We start from the raw sequence: 22,982 nt of genomic DNA on the forward strand, positions 1-22,982 counted from the left end.
GAATAAGATCAATATCCGAGTCACCAAGAACAATTGGAGAAGACAGAAATGTATAGTTTCCCATCTTGATGGAAACATCCGGAACCATCATGCTGGAGCTCAAACGCTTAGCCGGAGAAATAACTTGCATTGCTCTAGATAATTCCTCTGTGTCAAAATTGTGCTTCGATGCAAATGGGTATGACATGAAAGAATGCGATGCACCAGTATCAAATAAGACTTTTGCAGGAAAGTCATTAACAGGAAGATTACCCATTATCACATCAGTAGATTCCTCCGCTTGAGCTGCATTCATCATGTTCACCTTTGCAGACTTGGGATTATGCTTGACCACTGCATTGCTGGAAGATCTGACAGGAGGAGGAGGCGGAAGGCGCCTTTGATTGAAGCACTTGTTTGCATAGTGACCTTTCTGCTGACACTTGTTGCAAGTCAATTCTGAGAGTGGACGATGATAAGGAGCATTCGACTTTGGAGCTTGATTCTGAGACTTGTTCTGATAGCCAGAGTTGGAAGAGTGGGAAGACCCATGGCCACCTTTGTTCTTCTGCTGGTAAGGCTGGCGAAACGGAGGAGGAGGAGGAGGCAACCAGAACTTCTGTTGCTTAGCAGCCACTAGTGAGGAAGAAGAAGACTGAACTGCGTCCCTGACTCTCTTCTTAGAAGCCTCACACTTGAGCTGAGCAGCCTCTTGCTTCAGTGCCATGGTATATAATTGATCAAACTGAGTAGGCTCAACAAGAACGAGAGCTAACTGCAGATCCTCTCTAAGGCCACCTCTGAAGTGATAGATCATGCTCTTTTCATCAGGAACGTCTTGTTTAGCGAAGCGAGCAAGTTTATGAAACTGGATGTTGAATTGATACACAGACATGTTGCCTTGCTTGAGATTGCGGAACTCCTCACGCTTGCTCTCAACAACACTTTGTGGAATGTGGTGCGCTTTGAAGTCCCGACAGAAGTCAGTCCAAGTGATCACACAACCTCCTCTGGAATCTTTGTATTGTTGATACCAATCAACAGCTTGGTCCTTGAGCTGAAAAGAAGCGAACTTGACATAGTCCTCAGGCCTGACATTGCTACATTCAAAATGCTTGTTGATGTCCACGAGCCAATCATCGGCATCTGTGGCCTCGGCACAATAGCTGAAAGACTTGGGCTGATTTGCGAGTAACTGGTTGAGAGTAGCAAAGTGAGGCTGATTGTTGCCTTGACCTTGATTTCCTTGATTGCCTTGCCCTTGGTTGCGTTCTTGCAAGAGTTGCAGAATCATCTGAGCATTGGCGTTGGTGGCTGCCATGATAGCTTGCCATGCCTCCGGAGGCGGAGGTGGTGGTGGAGGGTTCGCCTGACTCCCTTCATTGCGTTCCGGATTCTGACGCGTTGGCGGAGCCATCCTGAAGAGGGTGACATCCGTTAGCATCTTGATAGACAAATAGACAAGTTGAATCAACGGATAGAAATTGCAACATATAGTCTTCACAATAAACATTCGAACGAAGATGAACAAATGAATTCCATAGTAAATCATCACACTTCCATTAAGTTGAGAAGCCACTTAGAAAAAAGGTATGGAAATCAACATTTGACTTTGAAGCAACTCGAATACCACAATTCAAAACAAAACAAAGTATTGGCTTGCAGAATAAGCCGAAACAAACATATGATAGAGATTTCGTCCGAAGTTTTCGTGGTGGGGCCCACACGGGCTCGATCGTACAGCACCATCATGTACAAGGCAGTGCACATGACATACGAAGCGTCCCCGAGTCGGCATAGCCAAGGACTCTTTAAGACACTACGAGACCACTGTAAAACCAACTGTGGAAAGGCGGACCACTAGACGTCGAACCCCAATCTCATATCATGCGTCTGTCGGAAAGATATACTAGGAGCTACTTGAATTCCTACTTATAAACTCCCGAAACTTTCTGGTTATGCAATCTGGTGTTGGGGATACAGGGGACACAAAATATATCACCCAAACTAGCAATCCCTAGATCCAGCTGTATCCATCCGTCAACACATAACCAAGAAACCTTCGGAAATCGTGTACCTCAACCTTCGAAAAGCATCCGTTATACGAGTTATGGAAATACTCCCGAACTCCCGCCCCAGTACTAGGTGGCGTCGAGGTGATCTCACCAACAACTGCATAAAAGAGATTTCGATGTCGGCGAAACTCAGGTATTCCAGAATTGCAACGATAAAATTGTGACGACAACACCTCGGAGCTCAACTCCCCGGGACACTGCCACAACCCCTAAATGTCAGGAGGCACCAAGAACAATGTTCTCGTCACAAAACCATCGGAACGATTCCAAGATACCCGCGTGATCCTAAAAAATTTTTTAGTGAAATTTGAGGAGAGAAGAGTCAAAACTTCTACGTCAGGAGACCTCACCAGAGCAACGAAGGGACTGAGGAGTAAAAAGAATCCTACTCTCCGATATATATAATCCTAAGACTCAAAACATTTTTGTTCTAGACTCAACAACGCCAGCGATTCGATCAAGCAGGGGGCTCCTAAGTCGGGGATGGCTCTGATACCAATTTGTAACGCCCACGATGCGGCTATATCTCCCACGTGTCGAGGCACGACTTAGAGGCATAACCGCATTGTGGTTTTGTCGCAAGAAGGGTCATCTTCACACAATCCCATGTAATGAACAAGAATGGGATAACGAGAGTTGGCTTACAATCGCCACTTCACACAACACATAAATATAATTCATACATCATCCAAAATCCACACATGGACCGACTACGGTCAAATCCAAATGAAAATAAGATAACCCCAAATGCTAGATCCCCGATCGTCCCAACTGGGCTCCACTACTGATCATCAGGAAAAGACACATAGTAACGACCACGTTCCTCATCGAACTCCCACTTGAGCTCGGTCGCGTCATCTGCACTGGCATCGTAGGCACCTGCAACTATTTTGGTAGAATCTGTGAGTCACGAGGACTCAGCAATCTCACACCCGCGAGATCAAGACTATTTAGGCTTATAGGAAAGGATGGTGTAAAGGTGGAGCTGCAGCAGGCACTAAGCATATATGGTGGCTAACATACGCAAATGAGAGCGAGAAGAGAAGCAGCGGAACGGTCGTCAACTAGTAATGACCAAGAAGTGATCCTGAACTCCTACTTACGTCAAACATAACCCAGAAACTGTGTTCACTTCTCGGACTCCGCCGAGAAGAGATCATCACGGCTACACACGCAGTTGATGTATTTTAGTTAAGTCAAGTGACAAGTTCTCTACAACCGGACATTAACAAATTCCCATCTGCCTCATAACCGCGGGCACGGCTTTCGAAAGATAATACCCTGCACGGGTGTCCCAACTTAGCCCATTATAAGCTCTCACGGTCAACGAAGGATAAACCTTCTCCCAGGAAGACCCGATCAGTCTCGGAATCCCGGCTTACAAGACATTTCGACAATGGTAAAACAAGACCAGCAAAGCCGCCCGATGTGCCGACAAATCCCAATAGGAGCTGCACATATCTCGTTCTCAGGGCAACACCGGATGAGACTAGCTACGAGTAAAACCAGTCCTCAAGTTTCCCCAAGGTGGCCCCGCAGGCAGCTCGGTTTGAACCAACACTCGAAGGAGCACTGGCTCGTGGGGGTCTAAAATAAAGATGACCCTCGAGCTCGCGAAAACCCAAGGGAAGTGTAGGTGGTAGGTGGTCAAATGGTAAAACCAAGGTTGGGCCTTGCTGGACGAGTTTTATTCAAGGCGAACTGTCAAGGGGGTACCATAAATCACCCAACCGTGTAAGGAACGCAAACTCAAGGAACATAATACCGGTATGATGGAAACTAGGGCGGCAAGAGTGGAACAAAACACCAGGCATAAGGCCGAGCCTTCCACCCTTTACCAAATATATAGATGCATTAATTAAATGAGAGATATTGTGATATCCAAAATATCCATGTTCCAAGATGGAACCAACTTCAACTTCACCTGCAACTAGCAACGCTATAAGAAGGGCTGAGCAAAAGCGGTAACTTAGCCAAACAACGGTTTGCTAGGACAGGATGGTTAGAGGCTTGATATGGCAATATGGGAGGCATGATATAGCAAGTGGTATGTAGCGTAGCATGGCAATAGAACGAACAACTAGCAAAGCAAAGATAGAAGTGATTTCGAGGGTATGGTCATCTTGCCTGCAAGGTTCTCAGAGTTGTCGAAAGCTTGATCCTCGTAAGCATACTCAACAGGTTCCTCGTTCATGAACTCGTCTCCCGGCTCTACCCAAGACAAGAACACAAGCAACGGAACCACAATCAATCACGGGAAATGCACAAGCAACATGATGCAAAACATGTAGGATATGATGTGGTATGTGATGCATATGCGTGCTCCGGAAAAAAATGATGAACAAGGAAGTAACTTGGCAAACCAAGCATGCCACTGGAAAGATGAGATGATTTAGGTCGAAATCGATATAAAGATCACCGGAAACGGATGCACGGTTTGCAAATGGCAAGCAAAATAAGAATGACACGAATCTGTGATTAACAGCATGATAGCACTTAGAATGCAACAAGAAACTATGTTACGGCACTCTAACATAGCAACAAAGCATATGGAAGTAATCTACAGGTGATGCTTGAGAAAAGATGAACACTGAGCTACGGCTAGATCACAACATGACAGGTTCAAACAAGCATGGCAAAACTGCAAAAGATATCAGGTTCACAGACATGGTGAAATTACTGGACATGCATGAACCAGCATCAGGTAGCAATGTTCAGAGCAAGAAATTAACATGCTACGTAAACTTAACATAGCAAAAATAGGAATGGCATTAATCTACTAAACGCATATGACAAAATTCCCTTACTGACCGTAAGCCAAAAAGGACCAGAAGATATGATGGCAACCATGTAAACATAGCAAGTTTCGTTAACAGGTTTCAGACTTGGCAGAAAACAGAGCATGGCAGAAACAATAATATGAACGCATCTTGGTGAGCTTGATGCACTCATCACAAAGCAATGCATGACAAAACAAGTACACCTACAACAAGATGGCATGTTCATGAAGCTATCCACGGCAAGATCAAGTACATAGCATGTATGAAACAACTACAACAAGCTTGGCAAAATTAAATATCATGTTAATAATCTGCCAGAAATATTTTATAGCAAAAGTAGAGCAAGATTGAGTCATGCTATGGCACTCCATAATTGCAAACAAGGGCATGAATGGATCAAGTACAACAATATCTACAAAACATCCTTACTAAACATCACCAAAATAAGCATGGATCTCTCTGTAGACATATGGATACAAAGCAACAAAATAACAGCAGTCACAGACTTGGTAAAATTACTAAGTCCATGAAAACAGAAACATCACGAAGCCTAGTTTGCATGCTTGTGCTAGTCACCACAGAGATCACAAAAATACATAGCATACACCTATGAAAGATGGCATGGCATACATAAAAACACATGTAGAGCTTATACTCAGAAGATGCACAGATTAAATGAAACAAAAATAACAAATCCTCAAGTTCTGATAAGTAACAGCAGTGAACAGTAACTAGAACTATTGCACCAGAGATTTGGGCATCCAGGTGGACTCAAATGAACATAGTGCAATGGAACAAAATGAAGAGCATATTGAGGCGAACATTTCGATATATTACACGCATGAAACGGAGCTATATGCAGAGAGTTATGATGCGATGAACATGGGCATATAATGCAAATATTACGGGACTTAGAATATTTCGGGAGGGAGAAAAGTCAACCGACGGGATTTCCAGATCGGATCGGGAGCGGTTCGTCGGGGCAGCGGCTCGGCTCGCCGGAGAAGAAGGAGGGAGGGGCGGCCGGCGTGGGCTCGGGGCCGTCGGGGAAGGAGGCCGGCCGGAGGAGCTCGGCGGGGAGGCGCGGCAGGCTCGGCCACGGGCTCCCGCGGCGACGGGCGACGACGAGGAGGAGCGGCCGGCGCGCGATCTCGCCGGAGTAGCTCGGCGGCCGGCGGAGGACGGCGGTGGCGCGCGGGCGCGCTGGAGGAGGAGGCGCGCGCGGGGCGCGGGAGGGAGATGGGCTCGGGGGGCCCGATCCGGGCTCTCCGGGCCGCGGCGGCGGGGATGGCGGCGATGACACGTGGCAGCGCGCTATTGGCCGGGGCGGCGGCCGGACATGTCCGGCGCGGAGGAGGAAGAGGCTAGGGTTGCATCGTGAATTTCGGAGGGGGGAGGAGTTTTATAGGTAGAGGGAGCTAGGAGACTCCAAACGGAGTGCGGTTTTCGCCCACACTATCGTGATCGAACGACCTAGAGCATGGAAGAGACTTAGAGGGGTTTTGGGCTGTTTAGAGGGCGGTTTTGCTCCAACACACAAACGGACTTTGCGGTTACCCGGTTAACCGTTGGAGCACCAAACGACCTCCAAATGGAACGAAACTTAACAGGTGGTCTACCGGTGGTATACCAAGGCCACTTGGCAAGCCTCGGTCCATTCCGAGAACGTTCAACACCCGCTCACGAAAAGGAAAACAAGAGGGGTGCGCCGGAGGAGGTGGGAGTGTCGTATTGCATAACGGACAACGGGGAAAATGCAAGGATGCATGAGACGAACACGTATGCAAATGAGATGCACATGATGACATGATATGAGATGCATGACATGAACAAAATGCAAAACGAAAGACAAAATCCGACCACGAAGGAAATATCATAACAAATAGCCGAAAATGGCAAGAGTTGGAGTTACAAATATGGAAAGTTACATCCGGGGTGTTACAACACCCGTGACTTGAGAAAACACACGTACGTGCCTGTTTTGGATTCACCTTTTCTGCCTTCCATGCCTGAACCAACGTGCCTTTGTCGCTCCCGAGACTTCACAACCATGCCTCTTTAACCGAGCATTCTAACACATGCCTCTCCCAACACACTCTTGTACTACATCCACAGGGTTGATATCCGTGCCTCGAGAAGCCGCATGTCCGTGCCTGCGTTGGCTTCATTTTCGCGCCTCCGCTGCTTACATCCACGCGCCTCACACGACACTGGCCTCTTGTGCCTGCATCAACGTGCCTGTAGAACCTGCACTTCCGTGCCTCGTGTGCCTGCATCCACATGCCTGTAGAAAGGCTCCACTTCAGCACTACCACGTGACTTCGCAAACGTGGTGCCTTCATTTCTGTGCCTACACGTACATGCACCCACGTGCCTCACGTGTCACTCGCCCAGACTCTTACGTGCCCTGTAATGCCACACCCACGTGACTTCGCAAATGTGGTTCTGTAACCGAGTAGTCGGACCCATGCCTCTGCCGCCATACGTTTGTGCATCCAGAGAGTGCACACCCGTGACTTGAGGAAACACACGTACGTGCCTGTTTTGGATTCACCATTTCTGCCTTCCATGCCTAAACCAACGTGCCTTTGTCGCTCCCGAGACTTCACAACCATGCCTCTTCAACCGAGCATTCTAACACATGCCTCTCCCAACGCACTCTTCTACTACATCCACAGGGTTGATATCCGTGCCTCGAGAAGCAGCATGTCCGTACCTGCGTTGGCTTCATTTCCGCGCCTCCGTTGCTTACATCCACGCGCCTCACACGACACTGCCTCCTGTGCCTGCGTCAACGTGCCTGTACAACCTGCACTTCCGTGCCTCGTGTGCCCGCATCCACATGCCTGTAGAAAGGCTCCACTTCAGCACTAACGCGTGACTTCGCAAGCATGATGCCTTCATTTCTGTGCATACACGTACATGCACCCACGTGCCTCACGTGTCACTCGCCCAAACTCTTATGTGCCCTGTAATGCCACACCCACGTGACTTCACAAACGTGGTTCTGTAACCGAGTAGTCGGACCCATGCCTCTGCCGCCATACGTTTGGGCATCCAGAGAGTGCACACCCGTGACTTGAGAAAACACACGTACGTGCCTGTTTTGGATTCACCTTTTCTGCCTTCCATGCCTGAACAAACGTGCCTTTGTCGCTCCCGAGACTTCACAACCATGCCTCTTTAACCGAGCATTCTAGCACATGCCTCTCCCAACGCACTCTTGTACTACATCCACAGGGTTGATATCCGTGCCTCGAACAGCAGCATGTCCGTGCCTGCGTTGGCTTCATTTCCGCGCCTCCGCTGCTTACATCCACGCGCCTCACACGACACTGGCCTCCTGTGCCTGCGTCAATGTGCCTGTAGAATCTGCACTTCCGTGCCTCGTGTGCCTACATACACATGCCTGTAGAAAGGCTCCACTTCAGCACTACCACGTGACTTCGCAAACATGATGCCTTCATTTCTGTGCCTACACGTACAAGCACCCACGTGCCTCACGTGTCACTCGCCCAGACTCTTACGTGCCCCGTAATGCCACACCCACGTGACTTCGCGAACGTGGTTCTGTAACCGAGTAGTCGGACCCATGCCTCTGCCGCCATACGTTTGTGCATCCAGAGAGTGCACACCCGTGACTTGAGAAAACACACGTACATGCCTGTTGTGGATTCACCTTTTCTGCCTTCCATGCCGGAACCAACGTGCCTTTGTCGCTCCCGACACTTCACAACAATGCCTCTTTAACCGAGCATTCTAACACATGCCTCTCCCAACGCACTCTTGTACTACATCCACAGGGTTGATATTCGTGCCTCGAGAAGCAGCATGTCCGTGCCTGCGTAGGCTTCATTTCCGTGCCTCCACTGCTTACATCCACGCGCCTCACACGACACTGGCCTCCTGCGCCTGCGTCAACGTGCATGTAGAACCTGCACTTCCGTGCCTCGTGTGCCTGCATCCACATGCCTGTAGAAAGGCTCCACTTCAGCACTACCATGTGGCTTCGCAAACAGGATGCCTTCATTTCTGTGCCTACACGTACATGCACCCACGTGCCTCACGTGTTACTCGCCCAGACTCTTACGTGCCCCGTAATGCCACACCCACGTGACTTCGTGAACATGGTTCTGTACCGAGTAGTCGGACCCATGCCTCTGCCGCCATACGTTTGTGCATCCAGAGAGTGCACACCCGTGACTTGAGAAAACACACGTACGTGCCTGTTTTGGATTCACCTTTTCTGCCTTCCGTGCCTGAACAAACGTACGTGCCTAACAAAACATGCGCCGTGACTCTTACATGGTCCCACTTCCACGCCCGCGTCACTCCCGAGACTTCACAGCCATGCCTCTTTAATCGAGCATTCTAACACATGCCTCTCCCAATGAACTCTTGTACTACATCCATAGGGTTGATACCCGTGCCTCGGGAAGCAGCATGTTCGTGCCTGTGTTGGCTTCATTTCCGTGCCTCCTATGCTTACATCCACATGCCTGTAGAACCTGCACTTGCGTGCCTCGTGTGCCTGCATCCACATGCCTGAAGAGAGGCTCCACTTCAGCACTACCACGTGACTTCGCAAACGTGCTACCTTCATTTTTGTGCCTACACGTACATGCACCCACGTGCCTCACGTGTCACTCGCCCAGACTCTTACGTGCCCTGTAATGCCACACATACGTGACTTCATGAACGTGGTTCTGTAACCGAGTAGCCGGACCCATGCCTCTGCCGCCATACGTTTGTGCATCCAGAGAGTGCACGCCCGTGACTTGATAAAACACACGTACGTGCCTGTTTTGGATTCACCTTTTCTGCCTTCCGTGCCTGAACCAACGTGCCTCACGTGCCTAGAGAAACATGCCCCGTGACTCTTACATGTTTCCACTGCCACGCCCCCGTCGCTCCCGAGACTTCACAACCATGCCTCTTTAACCAAGCATTCTAACACAAGCCTCTCCCAACGCACTCTTGCACTACATCCACAGGGTTGATACCCGTGCCTCGAGAAGCAGCATGTCCGTGCCTGTGTTGGCTTCATTTCCGTGCCTCCGCAGCTTACATCCACGCGCCTCACACGACACTGGCCTCCTGTGCTTGCGTCAACGTGCATGTAGAACCTGCACTTCCGTGCCTCGTGTGCCTGCATCCAAATGCTTGTAGAAAGGCTCCACTTCAGCACTACCACGTGACTTCACAAACGTGGTGCCTTCATTTCTATGCCTACACGTACATGCACCCACGTGCCTCACGTGTCACTCGCAAAGACTCTTACGTGCCCCATAATGCCACACCCACGTGACTTCACGAACGTGGTTCTGTAACCGAGTAGTCGGACCCATGCCTCTGCCGCGACACGTTTGTGCATCCAGAGAGTGCACACCCGTGACTTGAGAAAACACACGTGCGTGCCTGTTGTGGATTCACCTTTTCCGCCTTCCATGCCTGAACCAACGTGCCTTTGTCGCTCCCGAGACTTCACAACCATGCCTCTTTAACCGAGCATTGTAACACATGCCTCTCCCAACGCACTCTTGTACTACATCCACAGGGTTGATATCCGTGCCTCGAGAAGCAGCATGTCTGTTGTTGTGTTGGCTTCATTTCCGTGCCTCCGCTGCTTACATCCACGCGCCTCACACGACACTGGCCTCCTGTGCCTGCGTCAATGTAACACCTCGGTAATCATGCTACAGTAACCTCCTGCTAATGACTGCCAAGTCATCACAATTATTTTGTTAATCATCACTTTGTTCCAAATCAAACCCAAATTCAAATTTAAATTGCAAGACAAAATTTTATTTCTTCAAACAGTAAAACAAAAATGTTTGTTGTGTTGAAAATATTTAATAAGAAATTGTGGTGAATTAACGAACCTCATTTGAATTATTAAAATGTCCTTGACAAATTAATAAGTGGTGCAACAGCACATAACCCGGCCATTTCGAATTCTAAAAATAATTATCCTTTTCCAAATATTCTACAGACTTGTGTGTGGCTCAACAATATTGCCCTGATTTTTGTGTGAAGTTTCACATTTGACTAAATTCATTTGGTCACTCAATTAAAATGAAGAGTAGTAAACAAATAAAGAAAAATAGAAAACAGAAATAAGAAAATAGAAAGGGCCCTAAGTTCTACTGTACACTTAGGCCTACTAGCTACAGGTGCGGCCCAGCCCACCTGGAGCTCCCTACTTCCTCCTACTGCTCATCCGAGCTCGGTGGCCGCCGGGCGCTCGTCCAGGCCGCGGATGGCCACGCGGCGACCATCCGCCGTGCCCCCCGCGCGGTTAAGGCCACCCTCGACCCCCTGGAAACCCTAGCTACCCCCAGTTTCCCCCTCGCTCTCTCTATCGCTCCCGCTGCAAGCTTGCCTGAGAGCTCGCCGCCGCCGCCGCTCGATCCCGCGGCCACCGTGCCCCGATGGCCCCGCCGACGTGCCCGAACGGCTCCCCGACGTCGACTACATCGACTACGCCGAACGGAATGAGCCGGGAAGCCTCCACGCCGCCGCCATCTTCTTCTCCTTCCTCGGATCGCCGTCGTCTGTCGCCGTCGATTCCGGATGCTCCGCGCCTCCCCGAGCACACTGCCACTTCCTTACGGCTCCCAGTGAGCCACCGCATCTCTCCCCTCGCTTCCCCGCACGGATCCATCACCGTAGCTGCCGCTGCCATCGCCGCCCGAAGCTCACTCCGCAGCGGAGCTCGTCACCGTCGTCCCCGTCGATGTCATGCTCACCCGGGCTCGCCACCGTGCTCTAGGCCTCGCCAGGACCCCGTAGAGCCTCCCCAGTAGTCCTGCCATGCCCTCTAGCCGCAGTTCGCGCAAGGGCCGAACTCCGGCGTCCACTCCACCGCTCGCCGCCGTAGTTTCCGGCCGTTTACAGCCGCACCGCCACCGTAGATGGATGTGGCGTTGAACGCTCGATCGAACTCCGGCGATGCTCCACCGCTGAAATGGTCGTTGGCGTTGCTCCGGCCGCCACGCTGACCTGGCGCCGGTGGGTCCCGCCCTGTGCCACTGACTGTGGGCCCCGCGGGCCCCTTTTACCCCGTTGACTTGGGTCAACGCTGACTGGGCGCCCCTGTGGCTATGACATGCGGGCCCTGCTCCTTTAAACTGTTCAAAATAAATACATAATTAGGTAATTAATTAATTTAGTTAATTAAATGGCTAAGCAGCCACTAACAGTAGGTCCCACACAATTATTAGTCTAATTAGATTAAACTAACCCCACTGTTAGTACACTGTCAATGACATGTTGGTCCCACTGGACCCACCTGTCTGGTTTGACTGGTCAGCCGACCTGTTGACCTGCTGACATCAGCATTGCATCATGCTGATGTCATAATTCCATTTTCTGTTAAATAAGTAAATTCGAGTAAATGTTAAATCTTTGAAAATTCATAGAAAAATAATCCGTAGCTCGGATGAAAATACTTTGTACATGAAAGTTGCTCAGAACGACGAGACGAACCAGAATACGCAGTCTGTTCGTCCGCCACACGTCCCTAGCATAACGAACATGCAACAATCCACCTCCATTTCATCTGCCCGAAAACGTCCAACACCGGGAATACTTTCCCGGATGTTTTCCCCCTTCGCCAGTAGCACCTACTACTACGATAGTTCACCTCTAGCACCGCGTAATGCCATGTTACACTTTGTGATGCTTTGATTGCTCTGTTATTTATTGTGTTCCCCCTCATTACTTCTTTCCGGTAGACCCCGAGATTGCCGGCGACCCCCAGTTCGACTACGGTGTTGACGACCCCTCCTTCTTGCCAGAACAACAAGGCAAGCCCCCCCCCCTTCATCACCAGATATCGCCTATTCTTCTCTATACTGCTTGCATTAGAAGAGTGTAGCATGTTACTGCTTTCGGTTAATCCTATTCTGCTGCATAGCCTGTCATTGTTGCTACAGTTCTTACCCTTACCTACTATCCTACTGCTTAGTATAGGATGCTAGAGTTCCATCAGTGGCCTTACACTCTTGTCCGTTGCCATGCTATACTATCGGGTCGTGATCACTAGGGAGGTGATCACGGGTATATAATGTATACTTTATATACATGACACATGTGGTGACTAAAGTCGGGTCAGCTCGTTGAGTACCCGCAAGTGATTCTGATGAGGGGGCTGAAAGGACAGGTGGCTCCATCCCAGTAGAGGTGGGCCTGGGTTCCTGACGGCCCCCGACTGTTACTTTGTGGCGGAGCGACAGGGCGGGTTGAGACCACATAGGAGAGAGGTGGGACTGGCCATGGTCGGCGTCCGCGGATACTTAATAATAACACGCTTAACGAGTTCTTGGTATTTGATCTGAGTCTGGCCATTTGGTCTATACGCACTAACCAACTACGTGGGAAAGTTATGGGCACTCAACGTCGTGGTATCAGCCGAAGCCTTCGTGATGTCAGCGACTGAGCGGCGCTCGCCGGATTGGAACGTAAGCCTGCTCTTGTATTAAGGGGGCTAGTTCTGCTTCCGGCCGCGTACGCAACGTGCAGGTGTGCAATGGGCGATGGGCCCAGACCCCTGCGCCATAGGATTTAGACCGGCATGCCGACCTCTCTGTTGTGCCTAGGTAGGGTTGCGACGTGTTGATCTTCCGAGGCCGGGCATGACCCACGAAAGTGTGTCCGGCCAAAGGGGATCGAGCGTGTTGGGTTATGTGGTGCACCCCTGTAGGGAAGTTTATCTATTCGAATAGCCATGTCCCTCGGTAAAAGGACGACCCGGATTTGTACCTTGACCTTATGACAACTAGAACTGGATACTTAATAAAACACACCCTTCCAAGTGCCAGATATAACCCGGTGATCGCTCTCTAACAGGGCGACGAGGAGAGGATCGCCGGGTAGGATTACGCTATACGATGCTACTTGGTGAACTTACCATCTACTCTCTTCTACATGCTGCAAGATGGAGGATGCCAGAAGCGTAGTCTTCGACAGGATTAGCTATCCCCCTCTTATTCTGGCATTCTGCAGTTCAGTCCACCGATATGGCCCTTTACACATATACCCATGCATATGTACTGTAGATCCTTGCTTGCGAGTACTTTGGATGAGTACTCACGGTTGCTTTTCTCCTTCTTTTCCCCCTTTCCATTCTACCTGGTTGTCGCAACCAGATGCTGGAGCCCAGGATCTTGACGCCATCGTCGACGACGACTCCTACTGCACCGGAGGTGCCTACTACTACGTGCAGGCCGCTGACGACGACCAAGAGTAGTTTAGGAGGATCCCAGGCAGGAGGCCTGCACCTCTTTCGATCTGTATCTCAGTTTGTGCTAGCCTTCTTAAGGCAAACTTGTTTAACTTATGTTTGTACTCAGATATTGTTGCTTCCGCTGACTCGTCTATGATCGAGCACTTGTATTCGAGCCCTCGAGGCCCCTGGCTTGTAATATGATGCTTGTATGACTTATTTTATTTGTAGAGTTGTGTTGTGATATCTTCCTGTGAGTCCCTGATCTTGATCGTACACGTTTGCGTGTATGATTAGTGTACGATTGAATCGGGGGCATCACAAGTTGGTATCAGAGCCAACTGCCTGTAGGAATCCCCCTTCCATACTCCTTGGCCGAAGTCGAGTCTAGACATTGCAAAACTTTTACTAACATGGCTGTGTGGCTTACGGGCCCACGTCGCCATTGGGTGGTATTAGGATATTTTACTCCTCAATCTTTACTCTGGGATTCTGATCTCTCTTCTATTCGGGATAAATGATTTTGCTAAGAAGACTAACTTTAGGTTGTCGAAAGACTTTCTCCCGGAGAGCCCCTCACTCCAGATGATCGCTTGCTGCACCAGAAGATTCCGAAGATACTCTCCGAGGTTTTCCCGAGACCCTTGTGCCCACCGACTTTACAATTCCCTACCACCGATATACCCTTATGGATAACTACCTACAATTGTCGTTCATACCTTCATCCTCAGTTGCTCTTGTTATTACAAGATGCCCTAAATTGCTCTCCGTTGTTCCGAAAATCCTTTAAGCTTACTTCCTTGTAGTTCTTTACCACATGAATACCCCTATTGAAGATTCCTCGCACTTATTGAGTATACGTTCATCCCCAGTTGTTCGTATGCTTCATAAGATACTCTGAAATACTATCCGACCTTCTGAGCATCCTCTTCGAACTATTGCTCTGCATATACTTGTATGCTTACATTATGGATGCTCCCATATCACTAGCAATATTCACTAGTATCTTTTGACACTATCATTTTGATCCTATTGATTCAACATGTGTGCGAATGCACACAATCATCAATCGACCCTTCTAAATTATCTTTCTAGCTCAGACGTCATTTTGAACATGAGCTGGTTCTTGACCAAACTATTTGTCGTCAATTGTGCCTCTGGTCTATTCAGTTTATCCATCCTTGATCAGAGCGTCTGCTTCTGATCCTTCGTTTTGGAAATCATAAATTCCTTTGTTAACTAAGCATCAAATTATTCAGATGTTCTATAATCTGATGCCCTTGCATTATTTCTTCCTCCGATTGAGTACCGATACTCACATCAGCTCCATTGTGGATCGCTCGATCCATTGTTGGATTTCATCCGACATCGTGCTTCATATTCAATAACCTTGTGAGCCTTTCCACGGGTATATAATGCCTTTGATAAATTGTATCCTCTGCTTTGTCAACCATGCTCTACTTTCGAGCTGGTGATAATTACTCCTGAAGTTTGTCGTATATGTTCCTAAGAGGCCCCGATGGGTTGGACATATGCCTTTTTCTAATTTGTGTGAACCCGGAAACTAGTACGGGTCATACTCTACTGGTGTTATGACAGATAAAATTTCAACACCACAACTTCGTTGAAGGCGAGAAGTGAATGAAAGGTTATGCATTAAAGAAGTGGGAGTCGACCTTGAACTTTGAGTTCTTGCCCATGGACACGATGTAGATCCTATCATAGAAGCTTCTTGTAATAATAACTATTTCCTTGATATGAAATCATCTTGTATCTATGTATTGATCATTTGCAATCATGGTCCCGACCACATTTTCTCCTTGATTCCATTTCTCACACAAGTTAAAGCACTTGTCTTTTGTTGATCGATACATCTCCGCAACCTCTATTTTTGATCTTCCTCGAGTATTAACCTCTGGTATCTCGAGAACTGTGTTGCTTCCTGCAAGTCTTCATCTAGTATTGCTTCTCACCGATCTCGGATCCCCCCAGGTTCTGAGTTATTAGTCACTCGAGAACACCGATAAGTGAATCGATTCCGCACTCAAATTCAATAACTCTAAGTAATTATTGTTGCTACGAGTTTAATAATCCTTCAAGTCATTCCTAGCCTTGTCGGCTATATCATTATCGTGCAAACTTTTAACTGTGCTACCTGGTCCTTCTTCCCGGAGCACAACTTTCGACGATGAGCTAAGCTTATGTCGATCTTCCTTGTCGTATCGTTTCACCTCGAACGGCAAGCTTGATTTCGAGTTCGTGTCATACTCTTGGTTGCAATAATCTTTCGCCTCATCATTCCTTTGACTTGATGTCGTCGCCGATCGATTACATCTTCATGAAATCTCACGACAAATGTGTCGTGAACATCATCAACATTTTGAGCTCTTCCAAGATATCTATCGAATTCTTGATGAGAAATACCACCCTTTGCTCTCAATGATTTGTGTTATCATCGACCACTTTACTGCCTTTCGTTCAACAAAACTTGTTCGTTCTTTGTGATATACCTTGAGATCCTTGCTATCCAGCAATTGTTCTTCTTTAGCTTGGAGTATTACCATCTTTTATGTCAGGAATGTCGTGAGAATCTCACCACCTCTTGAGAATTCTTGATATAAGTGATAATTCACCATCACCATTCTTTTCTTGGTCCCCGTGTTGTTCCTAACAGGAATACCGACAGATGGACTAGTAATTTTAAAAACTTCTAGCAACCTTATTGCTTTGAAGTTAATGGTCAACATTTCATTCTTAGACCATTGGTTATCGAATCGCCATTCTAACATTGTTTGTGCTACCTAAGTCCGTATTTCGGGTGCACCGTCAACCAATGTTCAATCGTGTATGTTTCCTCGAGCATACCTCATTATATCATTTGAACTGACAAAAGCTATCTCCTTGTACACATAATTGTCCATCTTTTGGAAATCTCAATGGAATGTTGCTGAGTCCATCAGCCACCTCCTAACCCTCTCCTTGGTTTAATGATGAACTCTTGTTTCGGAACTTGCTTTCATAGTTCATTTCCCCGGGAATCGTACAATGTCATCTCGTCAATTTGCGTTGCACCTTTTCTTCTCAGGCATCCCGTGTCTGAGATATCTTGACACTAATCAGATCTAAATCACGGTCAGATATGATGGTTGGAACATATTTCAAGAGTTATAACATCTTTACATGACCGGGTAAGGTGATGTCATGCCTAGCACACCGGCCAGAGCACCTAGTGTTATAGTTTCCTTTTCTGCAAGGTTATCCATTCATCCATGAGGAAATTGTAAGACTTATTCTACAAGTTGTTCCTGATGGATCCTTCCTGCATCCAAAGTCTGACCTTTGCTTGAAGACCATGTCAATGCTATCTCGAAGCATGTCTGTGGTAATCCGATTTTTAATAAGAGCATTTGAAGCACAATGCGAAATTTTCTTTATCATTTATCCTAACACTGTTGTATGGGCAATATCATGAGATTCCTCCCCCCTTACCTAAATGGTTTTCTCCTTTCTATCCTGTCATGAATATCATGCTCCGCTTGTCCTTGGGAAGGATATACCCCCGAAATATGTGTGTATACACATTTTCATTTCCATTGTTCTCTTTAAACTTGATAATCGCATTTTTCCTTTCCATTGTCTTGTTTAACCTTTCTTGTACTCTGACTTAACTGAGCAGTGATAATTCCCTGCTTAGTAAACACCTTGTTGTACAACTCTATCAGTAAGACCCTGTTACTTTTGTTGATGACATTCTGGTAACCACCGATGGACGAGAACTTTACCTACTGGTCCGCCTTGTTTCAACGAGCAGGAAAATGGTTCTCTTCGTTCCTCGCCCTTGGTACCAACGATGCTGCCAACATAACTGACCGGTTATTCTCTGACGTGCCTTGCTTACATGATCGTGTAAGACGTCATCGCCTTCCTACTTTTAACCCACATGGTGGGCCCATAACCCACAGGTCCACAGGATCGAAACCTGACTCTCTTGCACTCCTTGTTCCCAAGATTGTTCCTCGCGTGTGGCCTCGTATGCAATTCACGAGCTACCTTCCGAGAGATCATCAATTCTGGTATGAAACACAATAATTATTCCCGTTGCTCTAAACCCCTTTCACACTCTGTTTCCGACAACGAACGATTGTCTATCCGCTTGAAACTTCTTATGGTACCTTCGAACTTTACTCTCGATGTGTTTTAATTGTTCAACTCGAGAGGTACTCATATGCTAATTCATGGGTTAATCCCAGATTATTACCCTTATAGCATTCTGTCATTGCCGATCTGCCCCGTTACCTATTTGTAAGTACGAAGGAACCCCCGAAGAAAGGATGACGACTTCATAATGATGACCTGAAGCAGTGGAATGAAGACATCAATGTAATGGATCGATCTCTTCGAGAAGAGCAGCCAAGATTGAGAAGATCCATTAGAATTTCGTAACCAGACCCTTTCCCCCTTACTCTACCTCTTAAATCTCGGGACGAGATTTCTTGTAGTGGGCGAGATTTGTAACACCCCTATAATCATGCTACAGTAACCTCCTGCTAATGACTGTCAAGTCATCACAATTATTTTGTTAATCATCACTTTGTTCCAAATCAAACCCAAATTCAAATGTAAATTGCAAGACAAAACTTTATTTCTTCAAACAGTAAAACAAAAATGTTCGTTGTGTTGAAAATATTCAATAAGAAATTGTGGTGAATTAACCAACCTCATTTGAATTATTAAAATGCCCTTGACAAATTAAAAAGTGGTGCAACAGCACATAACCCGGCCATTTCGAATTCTAAAAATAATTATCCTTTTCCAAATATTCTACAGACTTGTGTGTGGCTCAACAATATTGCCCTGGATTTTTGTATGAAGTTTCACATTTGACTAAATTCATTTGGTCACTCAATTAAAATGAAGAGTAGTAAACAAATAAAGAAAAATAGAAAACAGAAATAAGAAAATAGAAAGGGGCCTAAGTTCTACTGTACACTTAGGCCTACTAGCTACAGGTGCGGCCCAGCCCACCTGGAGCTCCCTACTTCCTCCTACTGCTCATCCGAGCTCGGTGGCCGCCGGGCACTCGTCCAGGCCACGGATGGCCACGCGGCGACCATCCGCCGTGCCCCCCGCGCGATTAAGGCCACCCTCGACCCCCTGGAAACCCTAGCTACCCGCAGTTTCCCCCCTCGCTCTCTCTATCGCCCCCGCTGCGAGCTTGCCCGAGAGCTCGCCGTCGCCGCCGCTCGATCCCGCAGCCACCGTGCCCCGATTGCCCCGCCGACGTGCCCGAACGGCTCCCCGACGTCGACTACATCGACTACGCCGAACGGAACGAGCCGGGAAGCCTCCACGCCGCCGCCATCTTCTTCTCCTTCCTCGGATCGCCGTCGTCTGTCGCCGTCGATTCCGGATGCTCCGCGCCTCCCCAAGCACACTGCCACTTCCTTACGGCTCCCGGTGAGCCACCGCATCTCTCTCCTCGCTTCCCCGCACGGATCCATCACCGTAGCCGCCGCTGCCATCGCCGCCCGAAGCTCACTCCGCAGCGGAGCTCGTCACCGTCGTCCTCGTCGATATCATGCTCACCCGGGCTCGCCACCGTGCTCTAGGCCTCGCCAGGACCCCTTAGAGCCTCCCCAGTAGTCCTGCCGTGCCCTCTAGCCGCCGTTCGCGCGAGGGCCGAACTCCGACGTCCGCTCCGGCCGTTTACGGCGGCACCGCCACCGTAGATGGATGTGGCGTTGAACGCTCGATCGAACGAGCCTAAGCGCACCCCGAACGGGCCACCGTAGCGTTTTTTCGGCCAAGTCCAGCGACGCTCCGCCGCTAAGATGGTCGTCGGCGTTGCTCCGACCGCCACGCTGACCTGGCGCCAGTGGGTCCCGCCCTGTGCCACTGACTGTGGGCCCCGCGGGCCCCTTTTACCCCGTTGACTTGGGTCAACACTGACTGGGCGCCCCTGTGGCTATGACATGCGGGCCCTGCTCCTTTAAACTGTTCAAAATAAATACATAATTAGGTAATTAATTAATTTAGTTAATTAAATGGCTAAGCAGCCACTAACAGTAGGTCCCACACAATTATTAGTCTAATTAGATTAAACTCACCCCACTGTTAGTACACTGTCAATGACATGTTGGTCCCACTGGACCCGCCTGTCTGGTTTGACTGGTCAGCCGACCTCTTGACCTGCTGACGTCAGCTTTGCATCATGCTGATGTCATAATTCCCTTTTCTGTTAAATAGGTAAATTCCAGTAAATGTTAAATCTTTGAAAATTCATAGAAAATAATCCGTAGCTCAGATGAAAATACTTTGTACATGAAAGTTGCTCAGAACGACGAGACGAACCCGAATACGCAGTCTGTTCGTCAGCCACACGTCCCTAGCATAACGAACATGCAACAATCCACCTCCATTTCATCTGCCCGAAAACGTCAAACACCGGGAATACTTTCCCGGATGTTTTCCCCCTTCGCCAGTAGCACCTACTACTACGATAGTTCACCTCTAGCACAGCGTAATTCCATGTTACACTTTGTGATGCTTTGATTGCTCTGTTATTTATTGTGTTCCCCCTCGGTTACTTCTTTCCGGTAGACCCCGAGATTGCCGGTGACCCCCAGTTCGACTACGGTGTTGACGACCCCTCCTTCTTCCCAGAACAACCAGGCAAGCCCCCCCCCCCCTTGATCACTAGATATTGCCTATTCTTCTCTATACTGCTTGCATTAGAAGAGTCTAGCATGTTACTGCTTTCGGTTAATCCTATTCTGCTGCATAGCCTGTCATTGTCGCTACAGTTGTTACCCTTACCTGCTATCCTACTGCTTAGTATAGGATGCTAGAGTTCCATCAGTGGCCATACACTCTTGTCCGTCTGCCATGCTATACTATCGGGCCGTGATCACTAGGGAGGTGATCACGGGTATATACTATATACTTTATATACATGACACATGTGGTGACTAAAGTCGGGTCAGCTCGTTGAGTACCCGCAAGTGATTCTGATGAGGGGGCTGAAAGGACAGGTGGCTCCATCCCGGTAGAGGTGGGCCTGGGTTCCTGACGGCCCCCGACTGTTACTTTGTGACGGAGCGACAGGGCGGGTTGAGACCACCTAGGAGAGAGGTGGGCCTGGCCCTGGTCGGCGTCCGCGGATACTTAATAATAACATGCTTAACGAGTTCTTGGTATTTGATCTGAGTCTGGCCATTTGGTCTATACGCACTAACCAACTACATGGGGAAGTTATGGGCACTCGACGTCGTGGTATCAGCCGAAGCCTTCGTGACGTCAGCGACTGAGCGGCGCTCGCCGGATTGGAACGTAAGCCTGCTCTTGTATTAAGGGGGCAAGTTCTGCTTTCGGCCGCGTACGCAACATGCAGGTGTGCAATTGGCGATGGGCCCAGACCCCTGCGCTATAGAATTTAGACCGGCGTGCTGACCTCTCTGTTGTGCCTAGGTAGGGCTGCAACGTGTTGATCTTCCGAGGCCGGGCATGACCCAGGAAAGTGTGTCCGGCCAAAGGGGATCGAGCGTGTTGGGTTATGTGGTGCACCCCTGCAGGGAAGTTTATCTATTCAAATAGCCGTGTCCCTCTGTAAAAGGACGACCCGGAGTTGTACCTTGACCTTATGACAACTAGAACTGGATATTTAATAAAACACACTGTTCCAAGTGCCAGATATAACCCGGTGATCGCTCTCTAACAGGGCGATGAGGAGAGGATCGCCGGGTAGGATTACGCTATATGATGCTACCTCGTGAACTTACCATCTACTCTCTTCTACATGCTGCAAGATGGAGGCTGCCAGAAGCGTAGTCTTCGACAGGATTAGCTATCCCTCTCTTATTCTGGCATTCTGCAGTTCAGTCCACCGATATGGCCCTTTACACATATACCCATGCATATGTAGTGTAGGTCCTTGCTTGCGAGTACTTTGGATGACTACTCACGGGTGCTTTTCTCCTTCTTTTCCCCCTTTCCATTCTACCTGGTTGTCGCAACCAGATGCTGGAGCCCAGGAGCTTGACGCCACCATCGACGACGACTCCTACTGCACCGGAGGTGCCTACTACTACGTGCAGGCCGCTGACGACGACCAAGAGTAGCTTAGGAGGATCCAGGCAGGAGGCATGCGCCTCTTTCGATCTGTATCTCAGTTTGTGCTAGCCTTCTCAAGGCAAACTTGTTTAACGTATGTCTGTACTCAGATATTGCTGCTTCCGCTGACTTGTCTATGATCGAGCACTTGTATTCGAGCCCTCGAGGCCCCTGGCTTGTAATATGATGCTTGTATGACTTATTTTATTTGTAGAGTTGTGTTGTGATATCTTCCTGTGAGTCCCTGATCTTGATCGTACACGTTTGCGTGTATGATTAGTGTATGATTGAATCGGGGGCGTCACAGTCAACGTGCCTGTAGAACCTGCACTTCCGTGCCTCGTGTGCCTGCATCCACATGCCTGTAGAAAGGCTCCACTTCAGCACTACCACGTGATTTCGCAAACATGATGCCTTCATTTCTGTGCCTACACGTACATGCACCCACGTGCCTCACGTGTCACTCGCCCAGACTCTTACGTGCCCCGTAATGCCACACCCACGTGACTTCGCGAACGTGGTTTTGTAACCATGTAGTCGGACCCATGCCTCTGCCACCATACGTTTGTGCATCCAGAGAGTACACACCCGTGACTTGAGAAAACACACGTACGTGCCTGTTTTGGATTCACCTTTTCTGCCTTCCATGCCAGAACCAACGTGCCTTTGTCGCTCCCGAGACTTCACAACCATGCCTCTTTAACCGAGCATTCTAACACATGCCTCTCCCAACGCACTCTTGTACTACATCCACAGGGTTGATATCCGTGCCTCGAGAAGCAGCATGTCTGTGCCTGCGTTGGCTTCATTTCC

The sequence above is a fragment of the Aegilops tauschii genome, chromosome 3 (assembly GCF_002575655.3).
Source record: "Aegilops tauschii subsp. strangulata cultivar AL8/78 chromosome 3, Aet v6.0, whole genome shotgun sequence".
NCBI classification, from domain to species: domain Eukaryota; kingdom Viridiplantae; phylum Streptophyta; class Magnoliopsida; order Poales; family Poaceae; genus Aegilops; species Aegilops tauschii.